Consider the following 15,936-nt stretch of genomic DNA (forward strand, 5'->3'; position numbering starts at 1 on the left):
TGGAACTGTTGGTGATGTGCTCGTTGGTTTGAAGAAGACTGGTTTATATAGATCAAAGTCAGTGACTGCTCGATGTCTCACTTTTCGTCCTAGCAATAGTTCCAAAGGTGTTTTGCCCCGCGTCTTGGAAGTATTTCGGTGTGTCATCAGAGCCCGCTGTAGAAAAGCGCCAAATGACACATTCAAATTTTGACTCCAGGCTTGAACAGCCCGTTTCCTTGTTTGAACCGCTGGCTCGGCAAATACATTTGCCTTTGAATGGTAGATGGGTGACTCTATCTTTTTAATCCTCAGTGATTCACACCACTGTTTTAAGTCATCGCTTACAAACTCGGGAAGATTGTCTGATACTAACGTTTTTGGTATCCTAAATCTTGCAAAGATTTGAGTCAAGTACACCTTAACTGTTAGTGAGATTCTATTTCCCGTAAGGAAAGCTTCTATTCAGACTGATCCCGCGTCTACTCTTAATAAGATGTTACCTTGGACCTAACCGTAACTCCAGTCCAAATGGAGTCTGCTTTACCAAACTAATGCTTCTGGCCAAAAAGATAGTGTTTTCCCCAGGCTCGGCCTGTTTCCTTGGCATTCCTTACTTTTAATATAATATCGAAGCACATCTTGACTGAAGCCGGGCCATCATGCTACAATTCGGACTGCTTTTCAGTAGTATTTTTGCCTGGTTGTGGCTCATGAGCTTTGGCCATCACCACATGTCTTAGTTTGGGAGGAATGAAAGGCACAACTCCTTGAGAGATTATTCCGTTGTGGATAGTTAATGCGTCTTTCTGTTGTTCGAAACCTTTCTCTGCTTCTGAATTTTGTTTTCAGTTTCTGCGTTTTATTCTTCTGATGATATCTCGGAAGAGTCGACTCGATCGCAGTTCAGTTCTGATGTCTGGATGGGCCACCAAAAAATAGATACTGTCAAGCAAATCAGACCCGATCATTGTCTTTGTCGTCGTCGTCATCAAAGTCTAGTCTGCTCAAGCATCAGCACGGGGATCTGCTCTTCGGGTGTATACTTCAATTCGAAGTTGAATCACATCAGCGCTATTATGCATCTTGTGATTCTTGCTGATGCTATTTTAGGAAATTTTTTGTCTGTTGCAAAGAGATATTTGAGAGGTTTGTGGTCAGTTTGTAGAGTGAACCTCTTTCCGAGCAGGAATTGTTTCAGTCTTGTGACCACAAACACAATTGCAAGCGCCTCTCGCTCAAAACTGGAGTAATTTCGTTCGTGTTGTGACATATTCTTCGAGACATAGAACACATGATGTCCTTCCTGTGAGAGAACCCCGCCTATTGCTTTCTCAGAGGTGTCTGTGGTCACGGTTGCTTCTTTCATCAAGCTGTAAGATTGAACAAGTGTGTTAGCGCTGACTTTAATTTTTATGTTTTTGAAAGCGTTTCGTTCTTCATTTTCCAATCTGACGTCGTTATTTTGAGTTTCATTCCAAGATAACTTTTTTTCTAGCAAAATATGATAACATTCGTCCAAAATTTGCAGATAAAAATTTGCTATGCTGACAAAAGATTCTGGTTGTTTTATGTTTGATGGTCGTTTTGAATTTTTGGTTTTCTCAACATGTTTCTAATCGGGTGCTTTTTTTTCCTTTGAGACTGAGTAACCAAGAAAACTAACGCTTGAGAGTTGGATTTTTCTTCATTGTTGATGAAGTTTTTCTCAGGTACTCGTTTTTTGACCGCAAGCATTCGTTTTTTCGTATCGCTCTTTTGTTGTTCCATCTACCAGTAAATCATATTGAAAAATGACTTCACTCTCGATTCCTTTGAGAATTGACTCGATGCAATTCTGGAAGCCCGCATATCTTGAACAATCCTTGCGTTGTGTTAATTGTATTTTTTTCTTTTGCATCCTCGTCCATTTCGATTTGATAATATGCGTCTGAGATTTCAATTTTTCCAAAGTATGAGGCCCCATGGGGACTATGAAATATTGTGTTCACTTCTGGGATTGGATAATCATCGTCCATAACTTTGCCGTTAAGGTGAACTTTCAGATCCACGCATAGATTTAGAGCTCCATTTTTTTCCGCTTCCAAAAACTACTGGGGATGCATTTGTGACCCCACCTGGTGGCACTGGCTTCAAGATTCCCTGTTGCACCATCGTCTCATATTTTTTCTTGACCCTGTCTCGGAGAGGTGGAGGTATCTTTCTGGCATTGCAGGACATCGGCTGTGATCCCGGTATGAATCTCACATGCGCTTTTTATCCTTTCACTACATGTAGTTTTCATCACACGCTGTGTTCATGCCTAATTAGTGTAATATATTTCCCTCAAGTAGTCCAATTTGTTTGTCGGAATGCACAACTGCGAGCTGCTGTTGCATATACTTGCTTCCATTTTACTCAATATCACATGGTAGTGATCCCAAAAGCCTCGGTTAATGACCATCATAGGCCTCATGACTTCTGATTTTCCCATCTAACTCAGGTTTACCAAGTTCAGTCCAGATGAACGTTGATATCACAGTGCTCTCAAAACCAGTATCTACTTTTATGGTCTTTTATTGTAATGTACTCCCATGTCGCACATGTTTAACACGTTTTCCCATGTATAGTACATTCCCATCTCCATTTCGGAAGATGTTTGACCAGTCAGTTTACCCTCTTTCCCGCAGAAGTTGTTGTGATGGTCTTACTCAACTGACCTTGACTGTTTTTTTGCACATTTTTGCAAAGTGCCCAACCTTTTCACAGTTGTTACATTTCTTGTTCAAAGCCGGACGACACGGCTTACTACTGTGTGGCTTAACTCCTCATCTAGGTAAGTGACCATTGCGTTTATTACCAGTGAACTTTTGACTCGGTTTTCTGCAGGTCTATTTGAAGTTGTATCCCACTTCTTCCTTAAATCTAACCGGTTTATTACTTGTTGAAAAATCACCAAAGCCATTGCTTTAGTTCAGCTTTGATGCCGTCTAATAGCCTTAACTTTGCATCAGGGTATCTCAAATCTGAGATAAATTTTTTATTTAACTCCTCCTCGGGTTGGTCACTGTTTTTAGTGTCAAGAAGTCACAATAGCGGGCTTCTTCTATTAGGCACGCAAGGAAATCATCGTCGAATTCTTCATCGCCTTGGAGAACGGACAAATATTAAGCCCTTTCTGACGTTATAGTTGTCTCTTTGAGAGAATTTTAGTTTTCTATTACTGGTCTGATCTCTACAAAAGGAGTGTCTATTAGCTTCTTAGGGCTCATATGGCTCATAGATCTTAGAAGTGCGTCTTGTCCGCACATACTAAGGAAGAGATTTGTTACCTGTAGGTCCGAAATAGTACCGTCAGTGCTGATTTTGTCTTCTTTCTTCTGTGCGTGTCATTTGGCCAGAAAAGACACAATCCAAGCAGTACAGGATTCACCATTCTGCAGTTTTAAAATTTGTCGGTCGGTCGGTCGTCTGGACACCATTGTCGTGGCGTCGAGCACGAGTAACAAGAGTTTTATTATTTTAATAATTGAATTCAAAATGGCCTAAATTTACAAAATTTCACAGATATTTACAGTTGCTATCAGTATAAAAAATTAAAGAACCATCTAAATATATATAAATTGATAATGGTTAATTTCCACCTCAAGTTTGAACAAGTTTTCCCCTTGCCGTGTATGGCACGTGTTAATGCAATCTTTCTCCTAACCTGAGAACATGTCGTTTATATCTACAGAGAGGATCATCGAGTGGGTTTATGGTCATCACTGATTGAGGGAGGGTCGAGTTAATCGCACAGATTTATGGTTTATGTACACTGATAAACTTGTGGTATGAAGCAACGATTCGGTTCAATTTAGTAGCCATTAAATAAATTTACTTCACCAACATCAGGTAAGGAAATTTTGTTTATATCGAAGTTTTAACTTAAACTTTAAATTCTGATCTTCGCGATATAACACACCACCCAAGATTAGTGGGAACATATTATTTGCAACTCCCAGACGCAGGTGCTATTTTTTTTCATAATAATTTACTATGTAAGGACACGTGCTCTGAAATTTGGGGGTGAATTACGTACTGGGGGGGGCACAAAAGGAAAAGATCCAAATTATGATTTGCCGATTTTTGACATTATCTAATTATGACCTATTTGGATAGCAAAAATCGTGATAAGAGACACGATGGAAGCCAGTGCCAAAATGGCAGTCATTACATAGTTAAGAATTCCCATAAAAGACTTTGTTATAAATAAAATAAAAATACGAATAAGTTGTGGGTCTATTAATGAAAACATTATGGACTGACACATCGATCACATTAAAGTCTGAGCAGAGGTCAATTGGGTTGGTTGCGCTCTGGTGAGGTCAATATGAGTCTTAAGCTTACTTAAGCGACTCGAGAAAATTTCTTCAAGACTGACATTATCCTTCCCGGGGTGAGGTGGTGGAAATATGAACCAAAAGATCCAGACAAAAATTGGCCATGGTCAGACGATCCAGACAAAAATTTGGCCATGATTCGAACTATTGCGAATTAATGCGATTTATTGCGAAGTAATTCGGAAAAATGCGTTCATGTCTCGACTCTGGACCATGTGAAATTTCGCGACTATGATTCGAAGTTGCGACGATTCGAAATTGTGCGACTATGATCAGACAAAAATCTGACCACTGAGAGAAGACAGGTTTTTGAATCTCGAATCAGTTTTTACCTTTTTATCAGCAAATTGTTAACCTTTAATGTAAATTTTGTTATTCGAATGACTATCTTTTTCGTTTTAGACAGCTTGGAACCGTTGGAAGAAACCACAGGTAAACTATTAACCAACTTTGAAGAGTACTCCGGTGATTAATGATTCCTAACTTTGTATTTTATTCAGATCTCTGTGAAACTGGAAACCACTCATGTCACAATTATGCTGAGTGCAACTTCGACGGTGTGAACACTTCTGCCCCTCTATGTTTGTGCAGAAATGGACTAAATGGCGATGGCTTCTATTGCACAAGTATCGTTCTAGAATATTCTTTGCTTGAAAAATAAATGTCTCGATGAACTGACTTGTGATTAATGCACCATGTTTCAGGTTTTCCTCGGCTGTTGGGAAACCAGACTACAGGGGTCTATGGAGAAAGTTTCGGACCTGGACCAGGTATTTTTAATTTTTAAATATTTGGCCTTCTAATTATAAATTTTGCTTTTTGACTTAGTTAAGGTCCTTATTTCGTCAGTATTTTACATTTTGCGTAACTACTTTCTATGATGGAATAAAGTTACTCAAAATGTTTCTAAGAAGGCTTACACTTTGTAACGAGTGTCCAGGGATAAATTTAGAGTACAGTCGGGAAAAACTAAACAGAAATTTGATCCAATAAGAGTCAATCAGATTAATACAACTGGTATTAGGGCAATGAACGGTTTATTACAATGATGTCCCTTCAAATAGGAAGGGAGGGCTCAATCATCAGTAATAACTGTATCATAAGGTCAACATGAATAATATAAATTATCCATACAACAACTAACTATAAAACAACAACTAACATTTCAAATTTCTTAACGGTATGGGAATTTTGGTTAGAATTTAAGACTTGCGAAAATATGAATGAAATGGGACACCAAAAAAATGGGATTTCAACAATAAATTACAATAAAACGCAAGAAAGCTATAATTTCTGATAAAAATAGCGATCTAACATGAAAAATGTATATTGTAAGACTTTCGTTAATTTTATGCTCAGTTAGGTTAGGTGTTTAAGGAGAAAAGAAAACGGACATTGAAGGCAAGACAAAAAATCCATCTATTTTTCGAAAATCCGATAGAAAAGAGAGTGAAAAAGACGTTTCAAATTCTTCTGTTTTACTCCAGATTCTATTTCAGCTGAAATGGCTCTTGTCTGGGATTCGAACCCACCACTAGGCAGGCTTTGGTGGCCCATAAATGAAGGCACTGACGAACCCTCTCCGAATGATGGGTCCTGTGAAACCCTTGATTTGGATAGTAGTGGATCTCTGGAGAACACAACTGTTGTCATTGACATAAATGGAACCGATAGGAGGATGCGATATTTTGTAGACTCCGTTGCACTAATAATAGCCCACCAAGATGACGCAGGTTACAAAGCCTTTGTCAGCCAATAATAGCCAGCACCCCTAACCAAAAGAGTGCACCGTTTGTTTCATTTTACTTCCCCGGGCCGAATTTTGACAAAGTTTTTCAAGATAAGCGGTAACTAGCGTTGACAAGTCAGAAAATTTACCATAATTCTCTTACAAAATTTTGCGGTGAATGAGTTGAAAATTTATGCGTGGTCTATTAATTCACTGCAAATTATTCACCCCCAATTTGCATAAATTTGTGTTTTTAGCATTGAAACCTCGGCCCAGGTCTTAATTTGACAAAACGTATCTTAATACATATCAAAAGGGTTTTAAAGTGAGGGATATCGCGACGAAATAACAATTATAATATTTGGCATATAATATTAAACAATATATTATAGAGAATAACACTATAATAAAACATTATTATAGCTGCGAAGCTGTAAGCTGAGCGTAGCTATATTGCGGTGCTCTTGGTTTTTTTTTGTTTCGTCGTCTGACGCTTCATTTTCGTTTTACATTTGTTCTAGAACATTCTGTCTCGTCACTGCTTAAATGGCTTTTTCGCGCTTGATTTCACGCTTTCTGCGTGACCTAAATTGCGGTTATTCAGAAACAGAATCTGTTCCTAAAACAAAGTTGATTGTAAGAAAACAGATTGTATGGTCCGACAGCCGAGTTGTTAAGGCGACTGGCTGTTAATCCGGAGATCGCCGGTTCGAGACGCGACAGGGAAACTTTTTTGCACCCAAAAACAACCTCCTTTGAAATAAACTTGTAAGTTTTATAGGAGGCGGCGATAACTATTATCAACTCACTTCTGTATCTTTTTCCATCTGTATTTTACGGCACGCAAGTCTATTTCGCAGCTATTCCGGCAATCTGCCGGCTATGTTAATTTAAATTATACTTTAAAATGCCTTTGTAGCGAATTTCCGCAATTTTACGCATTTGTAGTTATAATAAATTTGGTAGGAGTACTGGCCCCTAGTAACATAGTCAAAATGAGATAAAAAGAGTATAAAAACCTATAAACTGTCTTTCTGAGTTTAATGTGGTTATGGGGCCTCTCTTTTTCATTTTATGCATCCATGTGATCACTAAAACTTCAAATGCTCTTGACTCTATGCTGTTAGCTAATGACGCAGTTTTTGTGCAAAATGAAAAAAAAACAAATATTTATATTGCCAAAAAGGCTTAAAAGCCGTTGTCGATTGGTTGAATAAGAAAACCATGACCATAATTTGTAAAAAAAAGGCGGATATCGTTGTGCTACTATTCAGCCAATTACAATAATTCGTGAAACTATGGAACGAAAAATCCTTTTCATCGTCTAAAAAAAAATAGTTTTTTTCCACAATTAAACATTTTGTTATAAAAATTAGGTAAAACCGATAGTTCAATATATTGTAACCCATGCAACAGCTTGCAAAACAACGCTGAAACCCCTGCAATCCAAATTGAGTCATTTGATTAGAACCATATGCGGTGTAAGAATGCATAACTCAAATAGGACTGTAAGAGAAAAACAATCCAACATTAACTTAAAAAAAAAACTGCATTTGAAGGAGATTTTGTGGTCCATAGCCATAGTTTGAGAAGACTTGGTTCACTGGAAAAAATCAAATCAATAACTGCAAGTGTTGAACGTTAGAAGTTGTCAAAGTTGAGAAAAACATCTAGATCCATCAAACCATCTAATGAGGCAACTAACTGTTTTTCTAAATTTGTTGGCGTAAATATACGGATTTTCCTCTATATTATGCTCAATTACAATCCTGACTATGCAAAAAGTATAAGAGCATCGAACAGAAGCAAAATGGAAGTAATTTTTTCTCTACATGTTCAATGATACATTCAAGGCAAAGCTTTCAAAGTTTATCTGTTTTATTTGATTTAGTTTTCATTACATCAAGGTTTTGGGTTGTCAAAAATTTTTTTTCATGCAATTGTACAGACATATCAATGTCTTTAGCAAATTTGTTATAGAGTTGTTAAGTTTAAAAAAGTTTCTGCTCAAGTGTCTTTAAACTGCTTCGTAGCATCTTTTGACTGGGTTTCTTTAAAAACTACTGATGTTTTGTCAGATTTCGGTAATGTGTTTGTGTTCCGTGAATAACATGTCCTTAGATTCTGAAAACCGATTCAAAATAAACTATTTTACAACCGGGGGGAATATGATGAGTATAACTACAATAAGATCATTAGTGGTTCCATTAAATACCTTAATAACTTCATTGTATCATCTTGCCATGTTCTCTAAGTACTATATATGTAATTCGTATAATTAGTAAGAACCATATATTGTCTTTGTATGACTAGAAAGAACCATATGTGAACGAGAAAAAAATCCGAAAGTTGGAATAGTTCAAATGGTAACATATGATTTTGATCAACTCATCCATCCGCATTTACTTTTCGCATGTTCGTGTTAACAGAGCAGTGTTTTAACTAGTTTAAGCTGAGTTGAAACAAAGCACAAGAGTATTCAATGTAGCGCTAAAAGCTTTTCTCTAAATGTTTAGGTAGCTGTTTTAGCAGGATTGAATTCGATAGGCTTTGCCAATATTATACAAGCAAAGCATTGAACTCAGAGTTTCTAAATGTCGATTCTACTTCTTTTCACTCCGATTCTTTTAGCCCTTCATTTCTTAACCCCATATAATTTAATCCCTCTATCGCTCAACCCCTCTATCATTTCACCCCTCCATCAGTTTGTCTCACCAATTAGCAGTCGACATTACAGGCATATTTTTTCATAATTAAGCGGATAACTTAATAACACATTCGGTTATGATGGTTTCATATGAAGTGCCCGAGGAGGCATGGTCATAACCCGCCAGGCATGGCGAAGAGATTATTTTACTAAATTATTAGTCCTAATTTTATGAAAGATTAAATGCGGGGTGAACTGAGAGGGGGTTATATAAATAGGGATGAAACTGCGGGACACCTCAAATGTTGCCAGTGGAGACAAAACTTAGAGTGGGCTTCATACAAACCAATAAACATTAAGCCTGTTGGAGCAGCGAAAAGGATAAAATTTGTAACTCAGCTCTAAAATGTTCTAGGTTTTGTATAAAGAGTAGAATTATAGATCCACGAAAATCATTGAAAAGTGCTTAGTTTCTACAATTACTTCCTCCACTGGTTTTCGCGAGACGTGGAAATCCTCAACATGGAAATTTTGTTGTTTTTTCTGCTCAGAAGTGAGAATAAATCCTCTGGTTTGTGATTCTATTCGTAACCCTCCAACATGTCGCCCATGCCAGCCATTGGATCCTAATCTGAACCGACGTTCCTTCGATGACTCGTCGCAAAGAAACAACTCCTGGATCTTCTCTAAGTGTGAACAGATTGGCAACTACGTCAAAGTTCAAATGGAGTCACTTAATGGCCCTCGATTTATACGAATTAAATTGTGTGAAGTATCTCTTCTAGGAATGAACGGTAAGAATAAGTTTCGAGCCTGTCTCTTTTACTTTTCCAGGCCAACATCCCAGAGTGAAAGTGGACACACCAGGGGGCGTCATGGCTCCACAGTTACACAGTCTATGAAACTCAATGAACGCAAAAATGTTTGGACATAGGTGCTTTTGAACGCTTGATGTCATACAATAAAACTTTTGTCTTTCTAAATCTGAAGCTTTCATCGTATCGAAAAAAATATATTAAGGCAGAGAAGCAGGAGATGGAGAGGAAGGAGGGTTCTTCATGACTCCACAAATGTGAACTGCGGATGATTATTTTATTCATAGTAACACGCGCGGCGCTGAAACATCTTAATACCTATAGGCGATATAGGTATTGTCTAAAAAACACTTAATTCCGATCCACATCAACGATTACAATTGATATTAGTCCGGCAGTGTAATTATTTAAATGGATTTATTATTTACATATTATAACAGAAAATTTGAGTTAAATTCAAATTATGTCGCATATCTCAAAATAAAAAATAATTAAGTTTATAAAGTCAACCCAACCAGTAAACAGTGGTTCTAATTCATTTTCCAAATTTAAAGTCACGCCATGTTGAACAAGTAACCTTCCACAAAAAAGGGTTCCTTTTGTAAGCTGAGGAGAAGAAAGTTCTAAGTTGCTTGGGGAAACTTTTTTTGTCTTGTTTGATTTTAATTTCGCGGGGTAGTTCAGTCCAATCTAGTATCGCTAATCTAACAAACGAGTTTTGCCTTTTGGTAGAGAAAAATTTTTGGTCCCAGAACAATTTTTTGTCCTTATAGACTCATGAAGATTCCAGGTGATTAAAGGACGTCCCGATGTTGGTGAAAAAGCAGGTCGTAACTGTTTTTTTTTATTTTCCAAAAGTATTGTAATCTTTTTGTTTTTAAAAAGAGTTTTACGGGTAGTATATTTCGACTGCATTTAATATCTTGAACAGATTCAAATTTCTGTCTAAAAAAGGTTGCTCGTAATGACCAGTTAAGCTGTTTCTCAACAGACATTATTAAATTTTGCTCAATTGCGTGAATGATAACCGCCGAGTAGTGCAAGTGACTTAATACTAGGGCATTTAGGACAAGTATCAATAGTTTTTGTGGAATTGATTTTCTAATAGCATAAATTGTTTTTATTCCTCGGGCCATTTTTCGTAAGATATGTTTCACTTCCTCTTGAAACGTTAAATTTCTGTCTATGTCTGCCTTAAACCTAAACTGTTTAACTGTGATAATGTAATTTAAGATGTCGGCAGCTAAAATAAATGTTACAAATCACAAATGAGTAGACAAACACTAAACGAAAAGCGACCCAGCAAAAGAGGACAAGAGAAATCGAGAGACCAGCGGGAGACCACTAGCGAAAGCAAAAACAGAAAGAGTTAGTTTGGAGGCAATTGCTTAAGAATTTGAACAGGAGTGCACAAATGTGAACGTCAGGAGATTAAAATTTCAACTTAGGGACATTCGAAAAACCAGGAAGTAATTAATTTTTCTGATTTCGACAGAAAAATAGGTGCCATCTGAGATGACCTGGGAATTACAACCTTTGGCCTTGGAGTTCAGCCTGGGCGCTTATTTGTAAATTGACCTCATGAAACGAAATGGTTAAGTACAATCCCATTTTTTGGTGCAAAACTAAATTCAGGAACTTGAAATTTAATTCCTTTTTTTCTGTTTATTAGAAAACATATTCTGAAAGATGCTATAATTGCTAAATAGTCATCTATAACAAATTGGTTACTGTTGAAATGCAAAGTGCTCTAATACTAATCCGCTTTGAATTTAACCCAAAATAGTATTACACCAATCAAATTTTCAATCAAATCGAAAACAGTAATATACGCTAGTTGTTAAACGCTCAAACCCATAAATTGACAGTGCACACTCACTTAAATCGCTTTACTGATGAAGAACAGAAAAAATATAAAGGATAAAACAACGTGCAGATAGATCAAATAAAATGGTTTTCAAGACGTGATAAGTTTTTAAAAAATTTTTCTGCCTTTTCCGATGCGGTTATTAGTCACGTTATTTGCAACAATTAAGAATTCAAGCAAAGAGTAGATCTATTTGCCTCAGTGAATTATTTTTTAAACCTTTAATATGTTTGTGTAGTATCTCTTCATGGTAAAGACAACCTCAGAGTCGTGCAAGTGGAGGTGGAAAAAGACAATGTCACAGATCTGAACTATGATAATGACTCTTTCTGGATGCCAAAGATAAATGGATCCAATTTGGATGACTGTCTCATTGTGTCTAAACCAAATGAATTTGACAGAGTGAAGATCCGATTCCATCTAGAGGGACCCAAATACATTTCACATGTCCTCATTCTACCTTCAAAAGATCAAAATGGTAGCTATTCTTTTCAATTATTTTTTTCAACGTCCGCCTTTCTAGTTAATTTTAGTATGAAGTTCATCTAAATTTAATTATTTTCTGTACTTGGTCCAAATCTTAAATTAAATATTTTATTCAGAGTTGTTTCATATTTATTTGATTTCTACCAATCTAATCGAAAATCGAGAAGCGCTTGCTAAAAAGATTTCGTTAAAAAACTTTTTTGTTTTACTTATTCTACAGAGGTAAAAAGATTTTATATACTTTTCAAATAGATTCAAGATTGGGCTCAAGTCACTGTTTTTTGGAACAGAATCCTTAAAAAATTCAGATCAATTTTGTTCTGTCGCACTTTCTCTGACCAGAGTTTCTCTCGCTTTTTATTTTCCTACTTGCACATAAAATTTTTTGAGCTGCTTTGTTGAGCTGAAAATTATATTCATTGCTTTTGTACGTTGAAACCAATGGTGAGACCAATGCATTTCTGTCTCAGTGAATGATAGCCCCAATATAAAGACATCACTTAAGGAATTACTATGAGCGCAATTTGTTTGATAGACTGGACGATCACGCATTGGACAGTGTGGTCGTGTTTGGACGAGAACACGTGTGAGTTGTGTGGATCCCCGTCAGAGTACAAACAGTTCCATTGGAGCTCAGTAGAGTGTCCCATTAAAAATGAGTCCAATTTTGTCCAGATTGAGAAACCTCAAGGCAGAATTGCAAAAGGATACAACTCAATTTGTGGAATTTTCCTATTTGGACGTTAGTGATTTTGATGGATTGAGTCAAGGCAAAGGTTGGAAATTCAATTCATTTAACCTCCTTACATCGAAGACATTTTTTTGCAGGAGGAAGAACTGAAATCTTATCAGTCTCAATTATTACTTGAGTTGCTTTATCCTGTCTTGTTTGAGTAATCAACTAGTGAGTAATTTGATATAAAAAATTAGAGCATAAGGTGATTGCTTAGTATGAAACAGCATAGTCAGAATCTCACAGTGTGGACCAGTTGGCTCAGTGGGGACCTCATGATGTCAAGCAATAAAGAGATTGTAGGTTGCAACCCACAAAGTGCAGAACATTACTCTCACTATAATGGGGTAAACAACGAATCAACATAACATAACAAGCTAGTAGCTGCTCTAAAACTTCTTAAGCCTGCTAGAAACTTTCGCGTAGCAAAGGCAATTTTGCCTAATTTTCCAAGAAACGCTAATATCTAATCAGAGCCAAGAATATATATATATATATATATATATATATATATATATATAGCATAATTGATTATGACAATAATACGATTCGTTCTAGTCGTAGTCGTAATAAATAACCAAAAATTTCATTAACAACCGAAAAGCGATAGCTGGGGCTATTATCGGACTTCTCTTGGTTTTTGACAATTCAAAGAATTTGAATTGACTTGGGTTAATTTTTTAAGGTCTGTTCACACATTTTCATGATTTTTGAGGTCAAATTGGAGAAGTGATTTTGGTCACGCCGAAAAGGAAGTGAAACGAAAAAGCAAGAACATTTGCGGCATGAAATTTTCTCAATCTAAATTTAATGTAGAATGTGAAAATGGTATTTGAACAAAAATTCGCTTTCGCTTTCTCGCTAGTGGTTGTGTGTACACATGTGTCAATTTTCACTCTGATCTTTACTGTTTTTTAATTACTCTCGAATGAAATGCACTTATGGTAACCGTGTGTTTTTATGAAAATTTTCCGCTTGACCGTTTTGCGCTTTTCTTCTTAAATAATCTTTGACTTCACAAGAAACTTTCTCACTCTCTTCTTTTTGATTTTTGAGTGATTCAATTGTTCTGGCTCCGAATTAAAGTTTGATGTTCAAACAAAACCGATTGTTTTGTTGAGACTCGATCACAAGTCCCTGATAGCCGAGTGGTTAATACCTCCGTTCCCAATCCATTCATAGTTCTTTTTAGGCCTAGAGTTTTTGTTTGAGCCAAATTTCCCTTTTTTGATAGTTGTTTTGTTTCACATGCGGCATTTTGACTTTGAATTTCTGTTTTTTTTTTAATTTTTTATTCTGATTTTTTTCAGAAATGGTTTTCCCAATTTGCTCATATTCCGTTCTAGTTCTAGTTTTTTGTTAAGTCAATAAAAGTTCACTGAATTGTATTTCAGGGCTTGTCCTGCTATGGTTTTTCATTTCGTCGTCAAGATTTTTGTTACGAACATACGACGTCAAAATCACTTCAGATCTGCTTTTTGTTGATTTTTTCATGCAATTTCAATTGAATTGCGTGCGTGACGTCATTTTTCACTCTTATTGGAGCGAGTTTTTTTGCTCATTTTCGGGATTAATTTTTGGTCACGCGCGACTTACCTCGCTTTCAAAAACTATTCCCTAACTCTAAAACTTAATTCAAAGAGGTAAGATCAAGTGGGTGCCTGTCATTCTAAATGAAGGTTATTTGATAGCAGTTAATAGAATTGAAGCAGAAATATCTTATACGGATTCGTAATCAAAATATAACATCTCAGATTTTAACAAAAATTAATTTCTTTTTGGTCTGTTTCTGTTACTATCTTTTTGAGACTCCAGGTCTACGAAGCTATTGCGGCTATTTTCTGGCAATCTGCCCGCTATGTTTATAATTGTTGCAATAAATCCTAATAATATTGCTAAGTTTCTTTGTTTCAATATAATTGCTTTTTTTCAAAAATAGAAAGTCGGCATTAAAAATGTATCCTAAAAAGACTACATAGTTTTTTTGTTACTAACCGACAACCTTTGTATTCTTTAATTTTTGAGTATATTTTAGGCGGTTTTAAAAAAAATTATTTATAAAATTTTCATAAAACTTTAGATGTTGATAAATTTAATAACAGTAGAACAATTACTAATGGCTGTAATTTCATATAACCAGTTGCAACTAGTTATACTTTTATCATTTTTTGATATAAAAAGTTAGAAGGGTATTTTTTTATGAATAATGCCTTCTTAACTCTAAACAACTCACAATTAATGATATCACTAAATGCAACAGCTCAACTGTAGCCAAGAAAAAGCAAGTTTTTCATAGAGAATTTTTTTTTTCATTCGCTCTATCCTATTGCGCTTCTTGAAGTTATTTTATAATCCCAGAAAAGATTGATTGGAACAAGTTGAAGCTTCTTTTTTATAAAAACTTTTGTATCACATGACACTAGTTTAAAGATGCGCTGAATATTCGTTTGTGTCCCCCCCCCCCCTGCGTTACCTCAACCCCTCAAGTTACAGAACAGGTGCAGGTTCCAAAAACATTATATAATCAATATCTTAAAACTGACACCTGCGTTTGGGATTGCAGAAAATATGCACCCTTTAAGCTTTGGGGGTTATAGCACAAGTGGAAAAGAAAAAATTTTCAGGTGACGCAGATGAGCCCTGGTTTCTGAGCAGTCCGGACCCAATTTCAGGACCAGACCTTCAATTACTCTCTCCTGGAATCTTGACAAGGCTAACGCAAACATGCTGATAGAATTCTACCCGAAAGATTTCCACCCTTAACTGTTTCTAGTTCTAACAGCGTGCATATCCAAAACCTTCTACCTGGAACCAATTATGAGATCCATTTGAAGCCCTCAACTCAAAATGGCATCTTTGGTGACACTCAAATAATCTCTTTCCACACCAAGTTAACAAAGGCCTGAAATTGTGATAACTGAACATTCGGATAATTCGATTGGAGGATTTGTTCACATCCAAGGCAGATACGATACAGTTGAAGTGTTCATTGAACCTCAGCCAATCAAATTCAGTTCTTCATTTTTCGACCTGACTGGAAGTGAACAACTAAGTTGGCGTTTTGACAATTTACTTTCAGGACACAAATATGTTGTCACAGCTGTCGTAAAACTGATCAAAATCAACGAAACAGAGACAAATTCTGCCCAGATTGAGCTTCCTTGTTCTCCAATTTTTGGTAAAACGTCAACTTTTTCTCGGTGGCGGATACGTTTTAATGGCTCTAAAAGTCGATGAGTTCGGAGAGAATTTAACATACAATGTCATTACTCAGGAGTCATTAGATTACGCAGACACGTTTCCGGTTCGAAAGGAAGTT

General features: G+C 36.3%; 1 protein-coding gene across 1 annotated transcript in view; it reads right to left on the reverse strand.

The window, feature by feature from the left end:
• The window catches only part of LOC142339548 (mitochondrial inner membrane m-AAA protease component AFG3L2-like), a 160,129-nt gene that overhangs the window by 92,866 nt on the left and 51,327 nt on the right, over nucleotides 1–15,936 (reverse strand). The window lies entirely within an intron of this gene.

This window comes from Convolutriloba macropyga, chromosome 5 (assembly GCF_964194025.1).
Source record: "Convolutriloba macropyga chromosome 5, txConMacr16.3, whole genome shotgun sequence".
Classification (NCBI taxonomy): domain Eukaryota; kingdom Metazoa; phylum Xenacoelomorpha; order Acoela; family Convolutidae; genus Convolutriloba; species Convolutriloba macropyga.